The following is a 16,960-nucleotide window of genomic DNA, read 5'->3' on the forward strand; positions in this document are numbered from 1 at the left end:
CACCATGATGCCGGGTGTTGGCCCTGTGTGCCTCGGTCGTATGCAGTCCTGATTGTGGCGCTCACCTGCACGGCGCCAAACACGCATACGACCATCATAGGCACCAAGGCAGAAGCGACTCTCATCGCTGAAGACGACACGTCTCCATTCGTCCCTCCATTCACGCCTGTCGCGACACCACTGGAGGCGGGCTGCACGATGTTGGGGCGTGAGCGGAAGACGGCCTAACGGTGTGCGGGACCGTAGCCCAGCTTCATGGAGACGGTTGCGAATGGTCCTCGCCGATACCCCAGGAGCAACAGTGGCCCTAATTTGCTGGGAAGTGGCGGTGCGGTCCCCTACGGCACTGCGTAGGATCCTACGGTCTCGGCGTGCATCCGTGCGTCGCTGCGGTCCGGTCCCAGGTCGACGGGCACGTGCACCTTCCGCCGACCACTGGCGATAACATCGATGTACTGTGGAGACCTCACGCCCCACGTGTTGAGCAATTCGGCGGTACGTCCACCCGGCCTCCCGCATGCCCACTATACGCCCTCGCTCAAAGTCCGTCAACTGCACATACGGTTCACGTCCACGCTGTCGCGGCATGCTACCAGTGTTAAAGACTGCGATGGAGCTCCGTATGCCACGGCAAACTGGCTGACACTGACGGCGGCGGTGCACAAATGCTGTGCAGCTAGCGCCATTCGACGGCCAACACCGCGGTTCCTGGTGTGTCCGCTGTGCCGTGCGTGTGATCATTGCTTGTACAGCCCTCTCGCAGTGTCCGGAGCAAGTATGGTGGGTCTGACACACCGGTGTCAATGTGTTCTTTTTTCCATTTCCAGGAGTGTATTAACGCACTACAGCTGTTAGGGAAGAAGAGGGGGCCAACCAACGAATGATTTGGCTTGTGTTTCCTACTGAAGAAGCTAGATTGTATTGTTCCTTAAACTGTTAACATAAATATTACACTGAAAATAGAAGACTGAAACTTGCTGTGTGCTCTGTTAGTCAAGAACAGTTAAACAAGCAGTCACCTGTAATGTTAAAGAATGATATGTGTGGTGCATTTAACAGCTACACATGTGGTAAATTCTCCTAGTTCATCTCTGTGGCACATGGTGTTAACGCAAAGCTACAATTTGTAGACGAGGGGATCAATACTGCGGCAGCAAGAGGAATACTGAAATAAATTGGTGAGGAAGCACTGACAACCATTTTGAGGAAATATGAGTATCCTATAGTTATTCCATATAAAGTGGAGAGCTAACTGGGATATCGCGGGTGTTTCCTGGGATTTTGCGCCAACTTTGTGCAAACAATTATTATCTTATGAACCTAGATGTAAAGCAAGATTTTTAATAAGAAGGAGATGAATGACTACTTATTATCAAGCCAAGACTGCAGCGAACAAGAGGACTGACAAGGAAATACCAATGTGATTGCAAATAACTGTAAGAAATTTGGAATAGACTCTATAATATGGATGAACTCCAGTTGTAGAGTAAAAGACGTAGAGGGTGGTGAGAAACAGCCTGAAAAGCTTGTAAGATTGTTGCAGGGTAGATTGTGCTGAGAAATAATTGTTAACAGAAAAATTCGATACCTTGCACTGTTTCCAAGTCAATCAGCATTGAAATTAGCCCATCATACAATTGCATGTGCAAATTCGAGCGGCCCACTGGAGGCGGCGTCGCCAAATGTGTTCTTCATTAGGTTTCATGATACCAAACAAGTAAGCAATACAAAAATTGGACTGGGGATAGTAATAGGTATCATACTCAAGTCAAAGTCTGATCAGTCTCATGCACTGTCATCTACACTACGAGACCAACTGACACTAGCTGTATCTGACAGGTCGTTTGGAACAGAACACACAACAGCCAGATTGGCTGATGTCAATGCTAATTAACTCCAAAATGGCGCAACGTAGCGATTTTTTTCTTAACTATTATTTCTCAGCACAGCCTGCCCTGCAACACCCTTACAAGTTTTTCAGACTGTTTCTGACCACTCTATATAAAAAATTTATATATCAGATGACAATCCCAGGAGTGAACCAAGATATTGGTAATCACTTTATGCATTTTTTGAAGTGTCCAGACATGTGTCTTCAAGGAACTTTTACGTTATTATTGATTGAAGAACGTGGTACTGTACGGCTGTAGGCTACAATATACTGCACAGCTAAAGAATAGATGGTATGTTTTACCCTGTGGAAAGCTGTATAAGTGCTTTAAACAGTAACAAACAGTTATAACAAACACCCCACCACCTCAACCCCCTTATCACTAACCTGTTCTTTCATCGGTTCTGCATTGCTTCTTACAGAATGATTATGAAAGGAAACAAAATAGTCGGTAGGTTGAAATCAGTTTACACATAGAACTTAACCTTGTCTACCCTAAGGCAATTAGTTGGATAAAAGGGAGGGGAAGTCACCACAATGCCACACATTAAACCATAATACTTCAAAATAATTATTCAAACCAAAGATACAGTAAACAGTCGCCAGCAGTGTGTAACCTTAATTGATTTTTAGAAATATTCAGGACACTCTGAGTTATGTGTAAATACCCTTAGCTGTAAAAGTTCTCATTTGTCCCAGAAACGCTCTCGAAATGCGTATAACCAAAGTATCAGACTAAAATAGAGCCAGTAACTATCACATTCCCCAAAAAAGAGTACACATTCGAAATATTACTCCTATTGTGGACAAATCACTGATGCATTTACTAATTCAGACTATAAAAGGTCATTGCTCAGGTCATGTGAACAGGCAGTTAATCGTTGGTTCTCCCCACGGGAAACCCAACAACATAGCTAGTACATACTTTTACAAATAGCAGCTAGTGTAAATTTGGTCAAGTGAATGTCAGTTCTCTTAATAGGATAAGGAGTACTAACTTCATCTTTACCTGCTCTTGTCAATTATATCATTATCAATGTGTTTTGAAATACCATTTGTGTTAAAACTTGGATAATGATTGTCTATGTAAAAGCAGAATTAGCTACATATCAATTCGTACTAGTATCAAGTCACTATATCCTCCATAAAACAAAAACATTTGCACTTACTTGAAGTACACACTTCTATCCTCCAATCAGAGCAAGATTTGCTTATTTAACTAGGACTCTTTGAGCTTTTTGAAGCAACAGATTAGTAATATATAGCAACATTTGGTCTTTTAAATGTTCATGGAAAACTGAAATAATTTTGCAGAGGATACTACTGTAATTGACATTCACTTTACATAAAAATACTTATTACAATTGCTGATTTTTTATCACAAGAGAGAGCAGTGAGAAACATTAACTCTTCTGAAAGTTCCTTTTCAATTAAAATTTGAACAAGTTCAATTTCATTGTCAATGAAGAATAGTTCATTTACGACATTAAAACTGCATTCCAAAACCATATTTCACTCTTTGTGTGGCTACTGTCTTCAAGTGTGGTGTAAAAAATCTTCACAACCTCCATTCGACTTAATCAAAACCCCAAAGAATCACAATATTAGCACTTAGGTCAGCAAATACTCCACATTATTTCATGACATGTAGCCTAATCTCAAGCCTGTCACTCCTTCTCTTGTAAGGGGGAATAACTACTCATGTGCCAAAACCCAACTTCAATTGTACTTCACTTTCTTGCCAAGTGTATATAAAGAAAGTACTAATACATTTACATAATTACATTCCTGCCAAAACTCACTCTCTCATATTGAAAATGTGTTGTACACATAGCTAGACAATTAATTATGTTTTTCCCAAACACAGTTACATTACAACTGCACAAAACACATTAAATAGAATTAACACTAATATCTATAAATCTCTGACAAGGATATTATTTCTTGTTATGGTTCTTAATACATAGTGACACCTAGTGATAGCAGTAAATAAATTTTCGGTTGTATTATTTCGCTTCCACATGACATAAATGTGCATCTCCTGTCATTTGCACTACTATTACTCACGCCCATTTGCTTGTTACACAAGCAGAGCATGGATGGTTCAGTCATGCATTTTCAAAACGTATTGTGATGTGATCCATTGGGATATTACATATCCCCCCCTCCCATTTGTTGTGAGTTTTTCCTGATTTGGACGAAACACTCGAGAAATTGTTCAGCTCATGCTATAAGTTTCAGGGGTGAAACATAAGCAAAATACACAATGTTATGGCCTTCATTTTTATAATTTCTTTCAAAAAGGAAAGACAACTTCCTCCTTATACGTCTGTTTTGCCAGAACAAACACCATATTATTTTAACTCCAAAATCGTTTAAAACAAAATGCATAAGAAAATTGATAATTTCATAATCATCAAAATTCTTCAGTTTGATTCAAAAAATTCATTTACAAATACGTTGCCTTTCGTACATGGAATAAATCATTTTTAAACATACAGAATTACACATATTACAAAATAAAATTTTATCCACAACGACAAGACCATTTTTCCAAAACCTTATTATCTAAAAGCAATCCTATATGTTTATTGTCTTTGCTTGGGACGTATGTTCAGATTCTAGTAAATACATGTTGCATAAAGATATGGATTAGACCTCAAAACAAAGTATATCACTGTTTATTTAAATTGACTGACCAATGTGAGTTTGGGTAAACACATACCTATTCATTTTGTAATGAACATTTAAATACCAAAATTTACTAACACTTTATTGACATTTCACTTTTGCTATTCTCATTATTTTTATCACTAGCCTCTGTTTACCAGGACCATTCATAATAAAGTAATATGTTGTGATGTTTGAAATGTTCACGGCGTACTGTTTGTTCCATAAAAACACGGGAGAACTGCCGTAAGTCAGTAACATCTTGCCACGATATTTCGGCACAAAGCCTTTTGGTCATCTTCAGATGAGTACAGCTGAAGAAGTACTGGCGAATACGCGCTGAGCTCTGCTATTTAAAGCCAAAGGGGCTGCATTGCGCATGCGCTGCGTATGTACTGTTTAGCGTGCGCGTTCACAACTCCGTGCGCTGCGCCTCGCGCCCTCCGCTGTGAAAACTTGGCATTTCGATATCAGATCGATCTTCATCTTTATACCGATAACTACGTTGACTACGAAGTTTCTCTACAATGGGATTCCAAGCGGAATTTAACTGGTAACCGCTATCTAGATTGATAAGAGTCTTGCTGTCTGACAATTTTATTTCTATGGATTCATTTATAACTGATGTTTGAGCCACAATTTTTGTATCATTGTAATTCATAGAATGGCCAGTAGAAATGCAATGCTCAGCGATTGCGGACTTGGTGGGTTGGAGAAGGCGAGTATGCCGCTTCCACTGTCGGCACTGCAGCAGCTCCTGACGTCACTACCCACAGTCATAACAATATGTGAATGGTGTAAGTGTCTCAAACCTTTTCTGTGCGGTCTACCACTCCTCCTCCACTGTATGCAGGATATACATTACTAACACTTGGCTAGCTCCGCTTCAGGCTATATTGACAGAACATTACTGAGTTCTAGGTACACTAGGTAGAACACTTTGCATTTAATCCAAGGTTTTTTTCTGTATAGAAAACAAAGCTGTAACTAGACTGCCACGATGTCGATAGAGAGCCGAAATACCAAATATTTTTTTGGTAAATGTTTTATTTATCTCTCTCTTTTTTTCCCTTCATCACAAGTTCGATCGAATGTCATATTTGTCTTCACATGTATCAATGAGATGAATAGTGTATTTGTTGATTGTGCAAATCAGTATAGATTATAGTAAATTGCAGTAGAAGGTGGAGTGCCTTTCATATTACCAAATTAAAGATTGAAATTGATTTGTTATCAACATATGTGAATACTGAACTAGATAGAAGGACGTATTGCCTGAAAGCAGCTCAAAACAAGTATGTAGCTGTTATTATTCAAGGTATGTACACAAAGACTTGTATCTTCGACTGATATGTTTTGGACTTTCTGCAAACCAGCGATGTCATAACATCACATTTACACACACTGCATTGCTATATATCTCTTAATTTTTATGGCGTTTTATTATTTAATTGGAGTAGTCTCACAGTGATGTTGTTGCAGAAATTAGGTTAAATTATGGGATATTAAAATATTAGGTGGAATGCCTTGCATATTTCTAAATTGTGGAGAGATGGTCGACTGGCTTGTGGTGATTGCAGCATCTGTGGTCGTGTGAAGAACCAGAAGACATGCCAAGCAGCAGCGGTGAATAGCCTCATGGAGAAGCCACCTCCGATTGCTGTAAAAAGCAGTTGTGTATCTTAGTCTCACAGAAATTGTTATTGGAATATATGGCAATAGTTCTCTCTCTCTCTCATTAGGCGTTTTAACCACTAGAGGTTGACAGTCACAACTCTGGTAAGAATTTCCACAGACTAAGTCTATTGGTGGATCGATGCAGGTTGCACTGTTCTACAGTAATATACATTATATGTGTAATTTTCACATAAAAGTAAACATTAAATTTCATTGTTCAACAACAAGGTTTATTTTAATCATGTTCATTTTTAACATAATGAAGCATTACATTTCTGTCAAATGAGAAATCTCATAAGTGACGACCGCACCGCCAGTGTTCCAGCAATTTCACTTGCAACTCAGCAGTTAGTTGGTCATTTTTGTCAACACAGATTTTCAGTCAGAGCACAGAAGTGAAGGACACCTCTCGTTCTCAATATTACAGATGTCATATTCCAGTAACAAGTCCTTAATGCACTAGTCCTTCTCCATGCTCTTCACAAAGACGCATGACTGTTGAAGTAACTGAGCATATACAGTTCAGCAACATCTCCAATAGTACGCCAGCTGAATTAATACTGTGCTTGCGGTGATTATTCATTAACCATTTTGCAGAACTTATGTCCAACTCATAGTAGGGCATTGTCAACTAAAATCAGGAGGAGCCATTATGCTTCTTCAAGCATCATCCATTATCCAGAATGTGAGATGCTTTGCAACATATCAGTCATCTGTGGTGTGGATTTCTTGACAATCAAGGAACACATCACACATCACTACACTTATGACTTCAATTTTGAGACTGACACTGATGCTGTTATCAATGCTCAGACTAAGACTGATGTGATTTATATCTGGAAAAAAGGACATATCTGGATTCTATGTGGAAGTGAACCAATAGGAGCTGCAGCGGCGTAAACACCTCTTGCTTCCTAGTGGATTATAAAACCAGTGGGGCATATTCTCCCACCATAGTCTGTAAATTGCTAGTATTGTAGGAAAGATTACTTTCCACCCAATATATTTCAAATTCACCTTGTATGTGTTTAATACTTGTTTAATATGTGTTTAGTGTACGTGATAGATGCAAAATAAATTAGTTCTATTACTATAACCTAACTATGAGTATTTAAATACCAACAACAACATTATTTACAATATGTTTCCTGTGCTCTGTAATTACTTGTGTAGGGTGGTATAAATTAATGCAGCCTCCAACAGAGATGAATAAGAGTACAGGTAGCAGCTACTTCAATAGTAGCAGTATTGAAACTACACATAGTGTATGTTTAAACTGCAAGTGTGTGTGTGTGTGTGTGTGTGTGTGTGTGTGTATGTGTAAAACTTAACTAAACTCCAACTGAACAGGCCATGAAAGCCCAACAATACCGACCAGCCACCGTGTCATCCTCAGACCATAGGCATCATCATATGTGGATATGGAGGGGCATGTGGTCAGCACACTGCTCTCCTGGCCATATGCCAGTTTATGAGACTGGAGCCACTAATTCTCAATCAAATAGCTCCTCAGTTTGCCTCACAAGGGCTGAGTGCTCCCCACTTGCCAACAGTTTTCAGCAGACTGGATGGTTACCCATCCAAGTGATAGCCCAGCCCCACAGTGCGTAACTTTGGTGATCTGATGGGAACCTGCATTACCACTGAGGCAAGGCTGTTCGCATGCTTATGTGTGTGTGCGTGTGTGTGTGTGTGTGTGTGTGTGTGTGTGTGTGTGTGTGTGTGTATTTACTGCTAATAACTAGGAAGTATATAAGTATGCATGTTAACTGCTGATACATGGGTTTGTTGGTAAGCAGTAAAGCTGAGTGGGAGGAAATAACGCCAATTGTTTATTTACAGTCGCTGTGTTGCGGTAAAGTATTTCGAAAACATTTGTCTTTTACAGGCCTTCTATTCAGCCTGTATTGCATCGAATCCGATAGGTGCAAACACATTCATTGGAATACTATCTACAAATTAAGCCTCCACTTATTTTATAGTAATAGATTCAACACTTACACACTTCGGTACAGACATCGATGCAGTGCTCTACTTGCTTTACATTTAGACTGCCGTTGTGCAAATAATCAGCAAAGTCAGTCATAGTATGCCTCTCTTACTGGGTGCCAACTACACGATCTATCTCTAGCAATTGCTAATGCACTGTATAGACCATAGGTTTGTGGTATTCTGGCGAATGAGAGAAATATTTCGATTCTTTCATTAAGAGATTATTCTTGGTCAAGAGACAGTAAAGCACATGTTCTAAAAACGGAAGCAGCGAACCAATATTTGATATCGATAGCGCTCATGTGATACAGCAGTAGAATACATGAATAGCCTCTCATGCTGTAGATTACAGGGATCATAGGGAAGGAAAATTCCAGCATAGCAAAATATGGATGGCATCATGCACTAACTGCGTGACCAGCCACACCCACGACAGCTTCATCGAACGTTCTAGCAGGCCAGTGTGCAAAGGGAGCTGTATAAGTAGGACATGGCTGCGCTATTGCAGGGAGAGTGGTACGAGCAACGAGCATATGATGCCGTCTCCATGACGCTCATCAGTCTGAGCTGGACTTAGTTCATTTCATCAGCCTCAACTAAAGTAGGACGCGTATTTGACTTAGAGAACGTCGAGTTAGTTCATCATAGATCAGCACTTGTAACTAGGACAATGTTCCTGTGGTACTTCCAAGCAATAAACTCACATCGGCAATTAAATACGCCTATCCTGTTTCCTGAGTAGCCCTACTGAGTTCCGCCCTACTGGAGAACAACAGATAGCACACCACCAGTAAACTCATCGAATATTATTTTCTGAGGTAAGCATGTCTGTCACTCATCGAGCTGTCTTTCTCACTCCCTCTCAGGACACAACAGAGGGCATGTAAAAGTGTTGTCAAATGTGGGGTATGTACTTTATTGAGTGTTTAGATAGGAGATTCGGAGTACAGGAATAGGTATAGGGAGAACAAGGTGTTTCAGCAGAATTCAGTCCTGATCCAAGTCTAGATGCATGCCTTGCCAGTTTTGAGAAGGAAATAGAGGGCGTCGCGCCTTACCACCGCCGTCAGCACGAGGCTCAGCATACCAGAGGGCATTTCACCACGCCACTGCCATGAGAACAATGCTCACAGAACCAGAGGGCGTCGCACCACGCCCCTGCCATGAGAACAAGGCTCACCAAACCAGAGTGTGTCGCACCATGCCACCACTGTGAGCATGAGGCTCACCATACCAGAGGGTGCCATACCACGCCGCCAGCATGAGAATGAGGCTCATATTACCTGAGGACGTCTCACCGCACCACCATCACGAGTACGAGGTTCACCATACCAGAGGGCGTTGCACCACACTGCTGCCACAATGAACGTGAGGCTCAGCATATGTGAGGACAGCGCACTGCACCAGCACTGTGGGCGCATAGCTCACTTCAGCCGCACATTTAACAGCTCGCCAAGTGTTCATGACGCCAATTTCCACAGTACGTCAGCTTCCAATGGAGATAGGCAGTACGTTAACTATAGTGAGCCTACTAAACTACGCAGGGAACAGCTTTCAGAGTTTTTGGAAAACTGTGAGAGCACTTATAGCTTAGTGGAATCTAAAGCTAAAAAAGTGTTTCTAAAATATATCATTAGTCAAATAACGAGCTCTAACTGTGTAAGTTAGTTAGACATCATACTGAAAGCTGGTCGGCTGTGAAAGCAATACTGTTACAGAATAACGAGAAGAAGCGAAATCTTGATTACTACACGTGTACTATGTTCAGTAGTCAGCTGGGAAAGGAAGGAAGTGCATTCAGTAGGAACCTTGGGTGGACATTAATCAGTGTCACATTAGGGGGACCATGAGGAAAATCACGAAGGAAGAAGAAATGTCCAGCAGCAACGCATTAACTGGAAAGTTAGGAAGGGCTATGTTTATCCAAATTTTATACAATGAACGAATCAAGACAGTGCTATAAGCTGTTGTGACCGTAGAAAATTTGTGACCATAATAAGAGTCCAGGCTCCATAGGCAAACAGCCAGCCGACATTAAGAAATAGTCCACCAGGACGTAGGGACAAGATAAGCGGCGGAGGCTGCCAAGTATGGCTTGTTGATCAAATAACTTAGTGTTTGACTTCCTGCCAGAGGCAGCAGTATGAATCAAACTTGCGCAATGGAAGACGCAAACACCAGGGCGATAATACAGCAAGAGAGAGTGTCAGTCACGTGCGGAAAAGACTCGTGTGGAACCAAATTAAGTTGCGTGCAGCTAGTAACGAAAGTGTCGTGTGGAACCGAAGGCATTCTTGCGCAAGCCGACCAATTAGAAACGAGAGTGTCGTATGGAACCATAGGCATTCTCGTGCAATCTGATCACTTAGAAATGAAAGGGTCGCGTGAAATAAATTAACTCGTGTGCACCCAAGTACATGAGAAACGAAATAAAAGGCCAGCTAGCGAAATAACTAGAAGCAGAGATTCAGATGCAGATTCAGAGCCAGTGCCGCCAATTTGGAGATTCTGCAGCGAGACGCCAGTGGGGCTGAGTAGGCCCATAGCAGCTGATACAGCTGATAAAGACTTCAACTACGAGAAGACGGTGATAGACTCTGGTGGACACTCAGGAACTGCAGGCCAAGTAGAATTTTTAGAATTTCATTGGAATAGGGTTGAACAGAGGCTGTCAGTCATTGTCTCAATTACTTAGAGAGATTTCAGTGCTAACCAAGAACAAGTGATTGCTTTGTACTTGTTTCTTATATGTACCAGCAATTAGCTTTGAAGTAGCAAGTCCGAATAAATAGACTGAATCTTAGTAAGGGGTTTATGGTCCGACACCTTACATAAGTATATGTAAGAATAAACTTGGTAGAAACTAACCAATCTTTTCTGCCTATTGCAATTCTGTAACCTATTTTCAGGAAACTTATTTGCATCAAACCAAGGAGATTCTCTCCCTCTTATCTCCGATATAAAAGTTGACAGCAATTTATAACCAACCCACTGTCGTTAACGTCCCGATTGCGCTACGCAGTTTGCACTTACTTCATACTGGTATAGTGAGGCTGTGCCAGGACGCGACAAAGCTCAGTGTGAGAAATTAACACTTTTAGAAACAATTGATTTAGCCACAAATGAAGAATGTGCAATTATGTCTGACAAAGAGAAATACCAGGTGGAGACTGAGCACTGGCAAGGACGAAAGACCGACTCAAAATGTTTTAATTGTGGTAGAGGAGGCCATCTAGCGTGAGAATGTGGACGGAAGTATACCGTCCACATGGTAGAGACTGTTAAGGAAATTCCACCTAAGCCCGAGCATATAAGCGATTACGTATCAAGAAAGTGAATGTTCACGAATTTAGGGGAAACGGTTCAAGTATCATTGTACTCCTCCCATAAGATGGACGCAATGCAGTGTTACCTGGAACATTCGTCCATGCACCAAAGCAAAACCCGTAACTTGCTTCACGTGTCACTGGCTTCGTCGCTACGCCTAAGATCGTCAAGAAAGAAGGTGGGCCAACATATGCAAGAAAAACGCACCGGGCAGCGATCGACAGTCGTAATGATGCAGTCCCGTTATGCCGCACCAGGTATCATAAAGACCGCGGACAGTACCAGAACTACGGAGTAGAGATATGAAAGGGTTGAGAAAGTTATTAACTGATAGCGGAGCTCATGTCAGTTTAATGAAGATGATCAGGTGAAATAGGATTCCAGGAAGACAGTGACGATCAAAAGTATAGCTAGTTAAGGGATCCTATCAGAAAGGCAGATGCTAGTAAGGCTGGAAACGGGATCAGGTACTTGAATGGATTACTAAATTCCAATCCATGGGTGCTCGCATTCGTTAGCCGTTTGATGGATTGTTGGGCAGACAATTCCTTGAGGATAATAAGGTTGTTCTGAATTAAGCACGCGGAGAGTTGCGGATAAGAGGTGAGCGGGTTAAATTGCAGGAAGTGCGAGAAGATGCTTACTTAGCCCAACGTGCAGTCAAAAATAATAGCAAACAGGAGGCCGAACGACCTAGTAATGCTTTCGTGACGAAATATGACAGTATTCGAAGTACAGTAGCTGTAAGTCCTAGCGTTGCGACACTCGAAAGGCAAACAGGCTCAGATGCGATAGCGGTCTAGGGGCTCGACACTGACGGCTTGCTCCGGGACTTACGTGAGGATAAGCTCTCTGCACAGATGACCGGCCGGACGCCGCAAGCGCCATTGCAGGCTACAGCTGCCAGACCCTAAACAGATAACTGAAAGACCGCAAAACGACCGAATGGAGCCAAAAAACCAGAGGGCTGGAGTCGCCTTCAACGAGAACACCCATTAGCGATTCACGTGCAGAAGTAGTGATCGGCCCATGGGAAAACAAATTTTAAAGGTACCAGTGACACGCAGACTAGGGACTGAAGTTTTTATTCCCAAGTAGGAAGTTAGACTACGAGTGTATGAACAGGATGCAATAGTGGCCGTTCGAGACGAAGAAACTATCCTTGTGTGATCTGCCCCACTCATATGCTACCCTCTTTTTCAGTAAGTCATGTAGTGGCTTCGCAGTTTTACTGAAATTACTCAGGAATGCCGATAGTATCCAATTAGGCCCATAAACACTTTAATTGTGCTGTAACCCTTGGCTCTGGGTATTTCTCTATTACCTCCAGCTTAGCAGGGTCGGGTTTTAATCCTGAAGCATTTAGTACATGTCTCAGGAACGTAACTTCCTTTCGTCAAAACTCGCAATTATCTACTTCAGGTTCCGTCATCGCAACCGACTGAATACTTCGTCTAGGCTCACGTTGTGCTCATCTAACGAGGCGGTCATTACATCATTATCGTCAGATATATGAAGACTTTGTTCCCCTATATGCCGGTTAACACAGTATTCATTAAACGATAAAAAGTGAATGAAGCAGTTTACAGGCCCATTGGCATTTTATTGTATTCACAGTGGCCTGTTGGTAAGCTAAAAGCCGTCTTTTCGCGATCCCCCTCATCAATCAGTGCCTGAAGTACCCTTTACTTCGCCTTCCCCAACCACTGGCATCTAATTTCTTTGAGATCGTAAGGAGAGAAAATTCCAGGATCTGGTGCTTGGTGAATTTATGCCATCGGGCAACATCCCTCTGTCTCAGTTTCTGCCGCTTCTTGTTGCACCTGTTGTCGCAAATGATAGAAAACAGGGTTAAAAATCAAGTAAGATATAGGCTTGGAAATCCTTGCTACCAGCCAGCCGGGCGTGATCGGACGTAGCTTATGTGTAATGTACTCTGCTAACAAGAGCGGACTATGCCGCATCACCTAAAATTGGAAGTCGACAAATGTGAATGTCTAAAGACGGAAGTTTCGTTTTTGGGACACGTTTTGACAGCGGAAGATCTGAAACTTGATCCCACTAAAGTAGCAGCAACAGAAAACTATCCGCAACCAAGGACTAATGCTGACTTAAAAAGTTATCTGGGCATGATCGGATACTACCGAAGATTTTTGAGTAACTTTAGCAAAATTGCAAAACCCTACACGAGCTAGTAAAGAAAGGAGTTTCGTATGTTTGCGCGGAAGCGCAGGAAGAGGCGTTTCAAACATTGAAAGAGAAGTTAACCAAGCCACCGATACTGCAGTATCCAGACATCACTAAACAGTTTTTATTAACGACTGACGCCAGCAAGTACGCGTTAGGGGCATATTTGAGTCAAGGTCCAATAGGAAAGGATTTACCAATTGCATACATATCACGTACTCCCAACAAGGCAGAGTTGAATTACAGTACAATAGAGCGAGAGTTGCTTGCCATAGTATGGGCAGATAAGTACTTCCGACCGTATCTCTTTGGAAGGAAGTTCAAGATACTCACGGACCATAAACCACTGATGTGGTTTGGTAGCATTACGGATCCATCGTCAACATTAACGAAGCCTCGGTTGTAGTTGTAAAAATACGATTACCAAATCATATATAAGGAAGGAAAGCAAAAGCGCATGGCCGACGCGCTATCACGCATTCGGGGTGTACAAGACGGTGACAAACAAACAAAGCAGGTTACAAAGAGGGGCACAAACGAGACTGATAGGCACGAAGATAAGCGAGGGGACGCCACAACTAAGACCGCAATCAAGGACTCGAATAGCAACGAGATAACGGAGACAGAGGCGACGGCTCTCATAGCAGACCCCGAAGAGACAGCTGACGCGACTGGGATAAGCGGAGGCAGTAACACATCCCAGATAAACAAAGATGATGTTCTGAGTGCAGAGGATAAATTTGCAATTCTAAAGCAGATGCACATATCTCTCATAGGAGGCCATCAATGAATGGGAAGGACATATGAACGACACTCCTGGAAATTGAAATAAGAACACCGTGAATTCATTGTCCCAGGAAGGGGAAACTTTATTGACACATTCCTGGGGTCAGATACATCACATGATCACACTGACAGAACCACAGGCACATAGACACAGGCAACAGAGCATGCACAATGTCGGCACTAGTACAGTGTATATCCACCTTTCGCAGCAATGCAGGCTGCTATTCTCCCATGGAGACGATCGTAGAGATTCTGGATGTAGTCCTGTGGAACGGCTTGCCATGCCATTTCCACCTGGCGCCTCAGTTGGACCAGCGTTCGTGCTGGACGTACAGACTGCGTGAGACGACGCTTCATCCAGTCCCAAACATGCTCAATGGGGGACAGATCCGGAGATCTTGCTGGCCAGGGTAGTTGACTTGCACCTTCTAGAGCACGTTGGGTGGCACGGGATACATGCGGACGTGCATTGTCCTGTTGGAACAGCAAGTTCCCTTGCCGGTCTAGGAATGGTAGAACGATGGGTTCGATGACGGTTTGGATGTACCGTGCACTATTCAGTGTCCCCTCGACGATCACCAGTGGTGTACGGCCAGTGTAGGAGATCGCTCCCCACACCATGATGCCGGGTGTTGGCCCTGTGTGCCTCGGTCGTATGCAGTCCTGATTGTGGCGCTCACCTGCACGGCGCCAAACACGCATACGACTATCATTGGCACCAAGGCAGAAGCGACTCTCATTGCTGAAGACGACACGTCTCCATTCGTCCCTCCATTCACGCCTGTCGCGACACCACTGGAGGCGGGCTGCACGATGTTGGGGCGTGAGCGGAAGACGGCCTAACGGTGTGCGGGACCGTAGCCCAGCTTCATGGAGACGGTTGCGAATGGTCCTCGCCGATACCCCAGGAGCAACAGTGTCCCTAATTTGCTGGGAAGTGGCGGTGCGGTCCCCTACGGCACTGCGTAGGATCCTACGGTCTTGGCGTGCATCCGTGCGTCGCTGCGGTCCGGTCCCAGGTCGACGGGCACGTGCACCTTCCGCCGACCACTGGCGACGACATCGATGTACTGTGAAGACCTCACGCCCCACGTGTTGAGCAATTCGGCGGTACGTCCACCCGGCCTCCCGCATGCCCGCTATACGCCCTCGCTCAAAGTCCGTCAACTGCACATACGGTTCACGTCCACGCTGTCGCGGCATGCTACCAGTGTTAAAGACTGCGATGGAGCTCCGTATGCCACGGCAAACTGGCTGACACTGACGGCGGCGGTGCACAAATGCTGCGCAGCTAGCGCCATTCGACGGCCAACACCGCGGTTCCTGGTGTGTCCGCTGTGCCGTGCGTGTGATCATTGCTTGTACAGCCCTCTCGCAGTGTCCGGAGCAAGTAGGGTGGGTCTGACACACCGGTGTCAATGTGTTCTTTTTTCCATTTCCAGGAGTGTATTTGAGCGCTGTGATATTGATACAATAGGTCATTACCCAGTATGGGCACAAATATATTTTGACTTTTCAAGAATCTCTCACGAAGTTTGTAATAGGCGTACCAATAGCTCGACAAGATGCTGATACAGTTGCACGAAATTTGGTGGAAAGCATTATTTTAAAATTTGGGATCCCGACGGCTCTGTTGAGCGACATGGGAAGCAATTTCATAGGCGATACCATGAAACGAGTCTGCAAATTACTGAGAATAGAGAAAATACTAACGACAGCGTTCCGCCCGCAGTCCAGTGGAGCGCTAGAGCGAACACACGGTACCCTGACGGAGATGCTGCGACACTATGAGGGTCCAGACAGATTGGGAATGATGGGTTGCATTCGCATGTTTTGTGTACAATACTACTCCTCATAGTACCATGGGATACACACCATTCTAATTGTTCTTCGGCAGGAAGTGCAATTTTCCGGGATGGCTAAAAAAGAAACCAGAAAATCTAATCTACAATTATGAAGATTACGTGACGGAGATTCGACAGCGACTACAAATGTTACACCAAGATGTCCGTGAGGCAACACAAGTGAGCAAAGAAAGGAACAAGAATTACTACAACAAAACACAAAACCTGAGGGAATTTAGAAGGAATGATCGCGTATTGCTGTAGGACAAGAGCGTGCGTCGGGGACGATCGAAGAAATTAGCCAATAGCGAGGGCCATTTACTGTGGTTGATGTGCAATAACCTAACGTAGTAATTAGGCTAAAAGGGAAGAAATGTAAAAAAGTGCATGCTAATAGGATGAAGGAATTTTACTGAACGAAAATGTGAACGTTCTGTTAGAAGTCGTGATGTAAAAGGAAGAAGGACCGCAGGCGACAAAGGGGCAGAAGAGTGACAAGTACAGATTCCAAGGATGAAGGCACTGTGGGTGACAGCAATAGCCGGGAGTATCTTGCAGATCAGCCTCGCGGGACGAGAAGCGCCAC

The 16,960-nt window shown here is 43.4% G+C and overlaps 1 long non-coding RNA gene across 1 annotated transcript in view; it reads right to left on the bottom strand.

The window, feature by feature from the left end:
• Nucleotides 1-4,224: 4,224 nt before the first annotated feature.
• LOC124776643 overlaps nt 4,225-16,960 on the bottom strand; it is a 31,534-nt gene continuing 18,798 nt past the window's right edge. The window contains exon 3 of the long non-coding RNA XR_007015644.1: nt 4,225-6,221. This is a non-coding gene — a long non-coding RNA (uncharacterized LOC124776643). The remainder of the gene's footprint in view (nt 6,222-16,960) is intronic.

Source organism: Schistocerca piceifrons, chromosome 2, assembly GCF_021461385.2.
Source record: "Schistocerca piceifrons isolate TAMUIC-IGC-003096 chromosome 2, iqSchPice1.1, whole genome shotgun sequence".
NCBI classification, from domain to species: Eukaryota; Metazoa; Arthropoda; class Insecta; order Orthoptera; family Acrididae; genus Schistocerca; species Schistocerca piceifrons.